At 41.6% G+C, this 9461-nt stretch overlaps 1 long non-coding RNA gene across 1 annotated transcript in view; it reads right to left on the minus strand.

The window, feature by feature from the left end:
- Window positions 1-7431: 7431 nt before the first annotated feature.
- Window positions 7432-9461, minus strand: part of LOC109303411 — a 74784-nt gene continuing 72754 nt past the window's right edge. Inside the window, exon 3 of the long non-coding RNA XR_002099095.1 lies at window positions 7432-8063. This is a non-coding gene — a long non-coding RNA (uncharacterized LOC109303411). The remainder of the gene's footprint in view (window positions 8064-9461) is intronic.

The following is a 9461-nucleotide window of genomic DNA, read 5'->3' on the forward strand; positions in this document are numbered from 1 at the left end:
AAAAAACACACTAGAAAGCAAAGAGAGATGGAAGCGATGGCTACATAAACATGCAGGTCCCAGCATATAGCATCCACCCTTATTTAAAAAAAATGCCTGCCTGGGGAAATTTGGGAGATGTGATGTGACTACCTGTAGAAGGCACAGACTTGAGGAATGGCACCCCTTGCCTCCATTATTGAAAAAAAGGAGGGTGACAAGGGTACTAACAGTTATAGCACAGCCATCAAATCAAGTAAGCCAGGGTAAAGGGGCAGAAGAGATTGCTGCGGAGGCGAGGGGGGGCACTATGCACAGATACCCCCAAAAATATTAGGGGTGAGGTCATGATTCTACAGGACTGTCTGAGCAATGATTTGCTTGACATCCACTGGATCCCCCCAGCCTCATTACCACAATTGTTCTTTAGCCCTTCAAATAGGGGAAAGTCCATGTTTTCTGTTGCATGAACCTGGCTAATTTCCAATGTAAAACCCACAACTATGGGTGATAAAGGAAGCAAAAATGGCAACATTTGCCCTCATGTCTGTTATTTTGATCATCTTAATAAGCATGTTCGTGTAATCATAGGGTTAGTTCTTAATTTTGCAGCCTTGCCTGGTTAAAGGGGGAGGCCTACTGGCATTGTCTCAGAAGCATACCACAGCACAGTGCTAACTGTAACTGTTCCTTTTTTGATATTTTTGATCCTCACTGTAAACAAAGTTATTTGCCCTGGCTCATGAGAATGCAGAGGTGGTCCAAGACCGTCCCACTCCTTTCTACCTCTCTACTCACTTGCAATTAGCCCTGATCTCCTTACCCTGCTTAGAGTTACAGTCTCAATAGCAGAGTAAAAGGCATCTTTGCTTACCTCACCACACTTTACAATTAAGTAAGGATTATGACAATCAAGTCTATAATCTCTCTTGGTTGATAAGTATCCTTGTTCATTGACTGCATCATGCTATATCATGTTTTCAGATTTTTTACTCTAAAACACAATATTTTTTTCTCCTTTTACTGCAGCTGTTTTGTTGGGGGGGTTTTAATAAACAGACACAAAAAAAGTCAGAATTTTAATGCAATGTTATACTGGAAAGATAATTACCTCTAACTGTTAGTGTAAAATAGATGCAGAGTAATTTCCCTGCTTTTGTTCTGCTTCATAAAATTCACTAGAAATAAATGGGCATACATTCTTCTACAAGTGCCTCTGGAGGGAGACACAGCCCAAAAAGTAGCTAGTGTCAGACATGAAAAGCAGGAATCTTGAGATTTGCTAGAACACATAACATTATTTTAAAACCTCAACTAAAATACACACACACAAATCTAATCTAGTAAAATGAGCATGGACTTGTATTTTGTAGAATTTAACCCTTCATCCACCTTATATTTCAGAAAAGAGATATTTTATACTAAATTAAACAAAATTATTATTATTTTTAATCCAGGTATAAAAGGAAGAAAATAAAAAGCCCTACTCATGTGTTAATTTTCAGCACTGTTGATTGCCAATATGATTCACAGTAGTATCTCTCATAAATCCTGAAGACATTTTTTTCTTTTAGATTGCTGGAATATCTTTTAATGTTCATGTGAGAATTAAATTACTCAGGGTTAATCATCTACATTTTAATGTTAATACACCAACTCTATTCTACAAGAGCTTTAAACACTGCATTACAAAACCTTACATTAGATGGAGAGAGAGAGAGTTTTTAAAAAAACAGCTGATTTAATGCATCAAGTGGAATCTTGCTACAGGTTCTGAATTACAATAAACCACAGCAAAGATAAAATCTAGTACTGAAAGCTATCAATGGCATTCCTACAGAATGCAGTTCTACTGCAGTATAGGGCCTGATCCTGCTTTAGCTGAAATCAAAACTGCAATGTGTGTGTGTGAGTATATCGCTCTCTATATATATCTATATATAGATATCTGTGTGTGTGTGTGTGTGTGTGTGTGTGTGTGTATAATATATATATATATATACACACAATTTCCCACCTCTCCATGTATTTTACAGTGGGTGTAATCAGTCCCCATCTCACTTTCACTTCACTGATTTTTACTTCCTTGCTCTTCCACAGGAGAATTTGACATGCTTGATTCTAGAACAATGCAGCAGTATTATTAAATTCTAGCAGTACCATATCTGAGTATTGTTTTATCTCATAATGTGTCTGCAGCTCTTTCTAATTATTGTATCACCAAACATTTGGTTTACCAAGCCCTTGTATTTTAAGCTGCTCCTCACTAGTTTTACAATTGCTCTAGCCTATTATCACAAATCTCTATACAGTTATCATAACTTGTAATGGAGGCAGTCACTCTGTGCATGAATCAGTGAAAAATGCCGCACAGTGCATTGAGGGAACTCATTAATGGCTTTGATCAAGTGTAAAATAGATGCCCAAGTAGGCACTCCCAAACCAAAGAAGTGAAATACAGCCATGGTACAAATTAATTTGTTAATTAACTTATACCATGTATGGCCCAATGATTTAATACACTTATTGTGCAAACATTCAAAGTTGTCTTGCACAGACAAAAAAAAATAAATGCTTTGCTATTCATTTTTTTCAGTATGCTTTGGAAATGTATAGCATTCCTCTCACATTGTGACCTTCTTTTAGCTCTAAGCCCTGGCAAGATGAGACAATCACAGCAAGTATCTCTAACTTGGCAACTATAAGGCTCTGATTTTGAAAAATCGTCAAAAGTACCTGTCAACATGAATCTCTGGGTAGATTCCTGATACTTATTCTGGATCTGGTGGTGTTTCCTAAGTTTGTAGCTATATCTTTTCTATATGCAGAGTCTACCCTGCATGTACAAACCCATCATTTCATACCATGGATTGGTGTCTACATATTTTTAGATGATACTAGTGTATACATTTTCCAAAGCAATGAGAGACTTCATATCTATGCACATCATGTAATACAAACGTGATAATTGATTTCACTTAAATATACACAGTATTTTCTTCCTTTAGGTGAGCTGTACATGTATACTGTAGGGTCAGGAGCCGTGTTAATAGATGAAGTTAAATTAATGCAAGAGACAGAAATATTTGCTGAGCAGAAAGAATATTAAAGGGATTTATGAAGTAATCTTTGAAATCATTTTTGTAATCCTGAAGAACATAACTAGCATTTTCATGAACAAAGTTAATTGGCTGCTCTCAGTCTGTGACTGGACATTTATTCAAAGAGCTACACATCCTCTAAACGTGTACATTTCTCAAGGCAATTTGTCCTCATTCATAACTTCTGCAACACTGAGGCTCAGTTTAAAATAATAAGGTGCATAGCAAAATGGAGGTGCACCAGCAAAGACATGTAAAGATGCTTTCAAGGTTTTTGCTTCTAAACACTCCTATCAGCTTCTAAGCTTGCTGAGCATTTTAAAAGGCACTGAAAAGGTTATTTTTAAAGAAAAAAGTACCATGAACTATAATGGGGAAGCTGGTATGCTCCAACCCTAACAGGATATAACGTCCACATTATGGGATAACAGGACCACATTATGTATGAGAACTCCTTATTTACCCAGGGGGAAAGCTTGTTTGTGGTATTAGTCTGCATTTTTTATCACTTCTCTTTTATGAAACAGCTTCCCAGAAATAGTTACATTGAAACAACATAGGCAAAAAAAAGCCTATTAAAAGTACTTATTAGGCTACATAACGATTCTTATAACAGATGCACAGTATTGTATCCTAAGAAAACCTCAAAATATTTACCAAGTACTTGTTTCCAAGGAATTAAACCTACCTGCTTTCCTAAGACTGACCCAATATTCAAGGATAACCAAAATGTGTTTTCTGCTGGATCTAGAGAGACATGGCAGGAGAATGGCTTCTGTGTTTTTCTTTTTCTTTTAACTTTAATGCTAAAGCATGTAGGTGCTAAATCAGCCACAGCTGCTGCAACTTAAGTCTATCCTGAATCGGCTTTATTTTGCATCTGGCTACAGTAATTGAGAAAGGCCCTTCAGGAAGGTGGGGATTATCAATGTTGCAGCTCACTGGCCACAGCCAGACTTCTAATACATCCTTATTCTAAAACTATGGTTAGTGTGGAGGAGAGGATGGTTAATATACCCCTGTCCTCTCAGGGATTCTACCAAATGAATTTTCACTGCTGTGAATAGCCTGCAGGAATGAGACAAGAAATATCTAGCTGGGTACATGCTATACTAATATGATGCCAACTCTTTAAAGGAGGCCCCTTTTAAAGGGCAACTGAGCAGCACAGTACCTTGAACTCCCCTGAAATAATCCACAGCCTTCCATGCAGGGTTGGCAGTTCTATGCTTGCCAGCACCACAACTGAGTGAAACCTGGGTGTCATGATTGACAACAAAATGATCATGAGACACCAATGCTGGCAGAGCTAACCAAGCCTTGGCATGTATCTACCAAGGCATCTCAAGCAAGGCAAAGGATGCCATCCTCCAACTCTGCTCAGCCTTGGTGAGATCACAGCTGGAGTACTGCATCTGATTCTGGGCACCAGACTTCAAGAAGGATGTGAAGAAGCTCGAGAGTCCAGAGGAGGGCCACACACATGATTAGAGGCCTGGAGACCAAGACATATGAGGAAAGGCTGAGGCCTTGGGATTGTTCAGCCTGGAGAAGTGAAGACTCATGGGGGACTTGGTTGCAGCCTACAAGTATATCAGGGGTGTACATCAGGGTTTGGGGGAGCATCTATTTACCAAGGCTCCCCAGGGGAGGACAAGAAATAATGGGCACAAGCTAAGTGAAGATCACTTCAGGCTAGACATAAGGAAAAACTTCTTTACAAGCTGAGTGCTGAGGGTTTAGAACAGGCTCCCTACAAAGGTGGTACACTCATCCACCTTGGCGATCTTCAAAAAGCATCTTGATGCCCATCTTGCTAGGGTCGTTTGATCCCAGCAGTCTTTCCTGCCCAGGTGCAGGGGGCTGGACCCAATGATCTGTAAGGTCCCTTCCAGCCCCTAACAACTATGAAACTATGAAATGTGACAGAGTCCAACCTGAGCAAAACAAAGTGGGGGAGGGTCTTTTTTTTAGGCTTCTGTGGATGCTGTGTAGGTTTTAGCTTCCATAACAAAAGACAAGACAACATATTCTTTACTACATGAACTTCATTTATAACTATGATCGGATAACATTTTATAACTATGATCTGATAACATTTAACAATTTAACTGATGTGCAAAAGCACAAATAATTTCAACGGGGTGCACACATGGGACTTTGGTCAAATACAAAATCTAAAAAGGACCCAACTTTGATCTAAATTACAGTACTTTTGACTGGGAAAAATCCAGTGGTTCAGACAGCATCTGAACCAAACTCAAAATAGTTCACATAGCTTTTCAACCCCCAAAGCCTGTGGCAGCCTAGTGACTGGGTGTCTTCTAGTTGCAGCTAGTGAAACGAAAATGCTTCTATAATTTATGCCCAGCTTCCCACAGACAGTAAGGTCCAGTCTAATAGTTACAGATAGCTCAAGTGAGTGACCCTCTAACCTCTCCATCTGTTCTGGGGAACTAGAGTGCCATTGGCATAAACCCTATACCATGTGTTACATGTTTACTATCTGCTACTGTTTATGCTGGGTAAATTCACAGATAGCTAGTGAGGATGGCTTTAAAAGTGCCAGAGGACCAGAAATCAGCTACAAGAAAACTTTGAATTGTACCCACTGACTTCAGATAAGTTGCTTCTAACTCTGGAATAAGTGAGATCAGAATGAGGCTCTGCTGAGAATGTTATTAGTTTTGATTTGTCACAGAGAAGTAATATTTGCTCGGGTTTATTACTTTGCTCTTAAATCTGACAGCAGATCAAATTATATCCTTGGTTACAAGTGTGAAAGCCTATTAACTTTGGGTTAATGAATTTCTCAGAATTTGAGTAACAAATACATTTGCTCACTTCCTTTCAGTTGCACGGGGTTCGGCCTAAAACACAGGCAGAGCAGAAAGCTGCATCCTGATATAAAAGGAGCAGCCAAACAAAGCTGCCATGAGACAACCTGAGAAAAGTGACAGGAAGATAGATGCATCCCATGGCATGTTCTCTGATTGGCATTCAGCCCTCTTCTGTACGCACATGCAGGGAAATTTGTGATCATTCTTTCCTCTATTGAGAGTTTTAAAGCCTGGACTTGCTGCCAAGAAAGCTCCCTCTCCCACTCTCAAGAGTTTCACTCTCAAGGATGACAGTTTCACAATCCCTGAGAACTGTAGCTGTTCAGGGTGGTCACTATGATGGAGAAAAGAGGTAGGTACATTTAGTGAATACCAGAGTGGACCTTGAATTTAAAACCAGATTTTGAATTTGGTAGCCAGTTTAGTTAGCTGATGAGCATGTTGGTGAACTTGTGACAACTGGTGCTGTTCTGGAGGGTGGTTAGCATTAAGTGACAGGGTGTTTTTTCTAAAATATGCCATAATTCAGTGATGAGATGCGGACTTGACGCGATCTACTGAATGAGATTGCCTGGCCTGTGTTATGCTAGGAGTCCAGCCAGGCAATCATAATAGGCCAATGTCTCTGCTGGTATTAAGATCTATGAATTTATGTTTCATTGACTTGTTTAATTACATTTCCTGACTATCTGAGCTGGCCTTTCTGCACAGTATCTGGAACACTACAGGGGTTCTGTCAGTGTCTGGTGCTTTCCTAGGATATTAACAGTATCAGTAAGAAAAGCGACAAATGTTTTCCTATCCTACCTCCCTCCCTTCTGTTTCTGGTAATAGCATCCTCTTTCATTAAATATCACCACATGGAACAGAAAGCACCAAAGGTGGAGCAGGAAAGCAGTTGCTTATCCTGGGCTGTTTCACTAGCACTGATAAAACTGTTTCATGCACCAAGTTGCAACTGCTCCTGATATCCTTTCCAGAAGAACCAAAATGGAAGAAAAAAAAGAACAATAATCTGTAGCGACTAATTGAAACCTCCAGGGGCATTTAACACAGACATTGCTTTCCTCCTGTTCAGCTAACTGTGAGGGGAAAAATAAATACAGAAATTTAATCCCTTCAGACCATACCCATTGCAAGAATGTGAGAGGGCAACACAGAGTGGAAAATATGGCAACGAGAGAAGTAGGTGTAATAATGTGGAGAATATAATGTGGAAGCAACCAGCGCAGCAGGGAGAGGCAGATGATTGGTTGCTATGTAGTGAGCATATGCCGTTTTACTAGTTGTCCAAAAGTATTAAGCCAGGTGGCACACCATGAGGGGACACTGCTCATTAGGACAGTGATGCTCCTAATACTCCTTGTGGCCTGGCAGCCCTCACAGCCAATACACAGCAAGGGGCAGGACCATATGACAGAAAACTCTCGCAATCAATCAGTGGCAAGAGGCAAGGCCATCAGAGCCTCTCAGCCAATCAGAGGCATGAGGAGGGTGGGGGGCTGCTGCATTTGACATTTGAAAATGACTGCTGGCCATTACATCTGCCCGCAAAATTAGCCAGCAGCTGCCTTCAGTTTGGTACAGCCCTATGCATCATAATGAAAGAGAGAAAACAAAAGGACGTTCTGAGAAGAAGGAACCCCTTTATCCTATTGAACACTGGAAGCCATAGGACACTGGAAGTGAAAGGATAAAACCAGCATGTTCCCAGTTAAAACAAAAAGTGCTACATCTGATACAATTTAGCTTTCTTTGTTTGGAAGCAACTCAAAAGGGCAAAAAGAAATCACATATGATTCTCCAATGTTGTATATATCCTAGAATGAAAATGACACTTTTCATAAAGCAGTTGATGACCCATATCATAGTTGCTTAAGTAGTTGTAGCAATCAGTTAGACTTGTAACCATCATTTATCCATGCAAGAACAAACATTTCTATGATGAAACAGCATAGCTAAACTCAAGTTATTGCTTTGAGTTTCCAATACTTTTAAACAAACGAGAAGACTTCTAAAAAGTGAAATATATGCACTGGAAACAATAACATCATAGATTAGAAGAGATTGCATTGAAACATTTGAACAAGCCAACGTACCCTTCTATGAATCTCATACCTCATTGTCATCACTTTGGAAAGATCTGGAATATAAAGTTGAAAGATGTCGTTAAGCAGCAAATATAATTGTTTTCTGCAAAGAGCATATAACCAAACTCTGTCTCCCACCCACACCAACAGTGGTAGAAATACCAACCCCTGTAAGTACCTCTCTAATTATTTTTCCAATTGTGGCAGGCTTGCTGGCAGCAGCTTGAAAGGGCTTAGAATAATTGGTGGAGCATTTCCCACCAATCAGGGAAGGCCAGGGGAGAGCCTTTCCCTGCCCCTACCCAGGGGCGAGGGGAAAAGATGGACCAGAGAAGGGACTAACCCCACCTCTCTCTGATTGGTCCATCTTCAATCTAGGGGCAGAACCTCCAGAAAGGATAAAAAGGCAGCATGCCAGGCACATGGGTGGCTTTGACAAGAGATAACAAAGAAGGCTGAGAAGAAATGGCTGAGCTGACCAGCAGGGTGGAACAGTTGTCCCAGAAGCACTCAGAAGATGTCTTGTCAGATAGGGAGCGGCAAGCAGCTGTGTCCCCAACCCTGCCACAAAGGGCGCATGGCAATGGTGAACAGGTCAGTGCATGGAGGGATCTGGAGCAGGCTGAGATCCCAGTGCTGTATGAGGCCGCATGGGTCTCCAACCCCTGCACGGGGCAGGGCAGATGGCGCATGGATTGGTGCATGGAGGCTCCAGGAGTGGGCGCGGACCCCTGCACTGCACACGGCAGCTCAGGTCCCCAACCCCTGCACAAGGCAGGAGGCAGATGGTGCACAGGGCCAAGAGTGGGCTGAAGGCAGAAAGGGCCCTGAAGCAGCTGAGGGCCACCTGCAGAGGGAGGACATGCTTTGCCCTGGGAGATGAATGCAGTCTCACCAGGCTGCAGAGGAGTCATGAGTTGCCAGGTAAGGGGATTCCTATAGGGGAGAAAGGCCCTCCCTTCAGTGGTCTGCAGCTGTGGGGGAGCCCCCTGAGGGAAGGAGGGTTCCTGGGTTGAGGACCAGCCAACTGGGTGATTCAAGCAGGGGTTAAGGGTGTCCCTTAGGGTATCAGGGTATTTCTTCTCTCCTTCCCCTCCTCCCTACCAGGGGTTGTTCCTATCGGGTTCAAGCTGTTGCATCTCTGTAGTCTGCTATTTCTTGCTTTTCTTTGAGATCCTGTGCCTTATTGTTTGTAAACCCTGAGTCTTATGATTTGTAAACCTTGCGCCTTATGATTGTATAGGAATATGCATATTTTTGTGGAAACCTATTATGAATATTTAATTACCAATTTGCCACTGCTAGCCCTTTTACTATTCATTACCTAAATCCAGTCCCACTGTCATCCTTTCGGGCCCCTTCCCTCCTGATCCATGATGGTGCTGAGTGGGGTGGTAGGGCCTGGGGATCCAATCCAGTGGGCATCAGAGGGTAGGCCTCTGAGAGTGGGT

Source organism: Gavialis gangeticus, unplaced genomic scaffold (genome assembly GCF_001723915.1).
Source record: "Gavialis gangeticus isolate Ggan-Ray unplaced genomic scaffold, GavGan_comp1, whole genome shotgun sequence".
Classification (NCBI taxonomy): domain Eukaryota; kingdom Metazoa; phylum Chordata; order Crocodylia; family Gavialidae; genus Gavialis; species Gavialis gangeticus.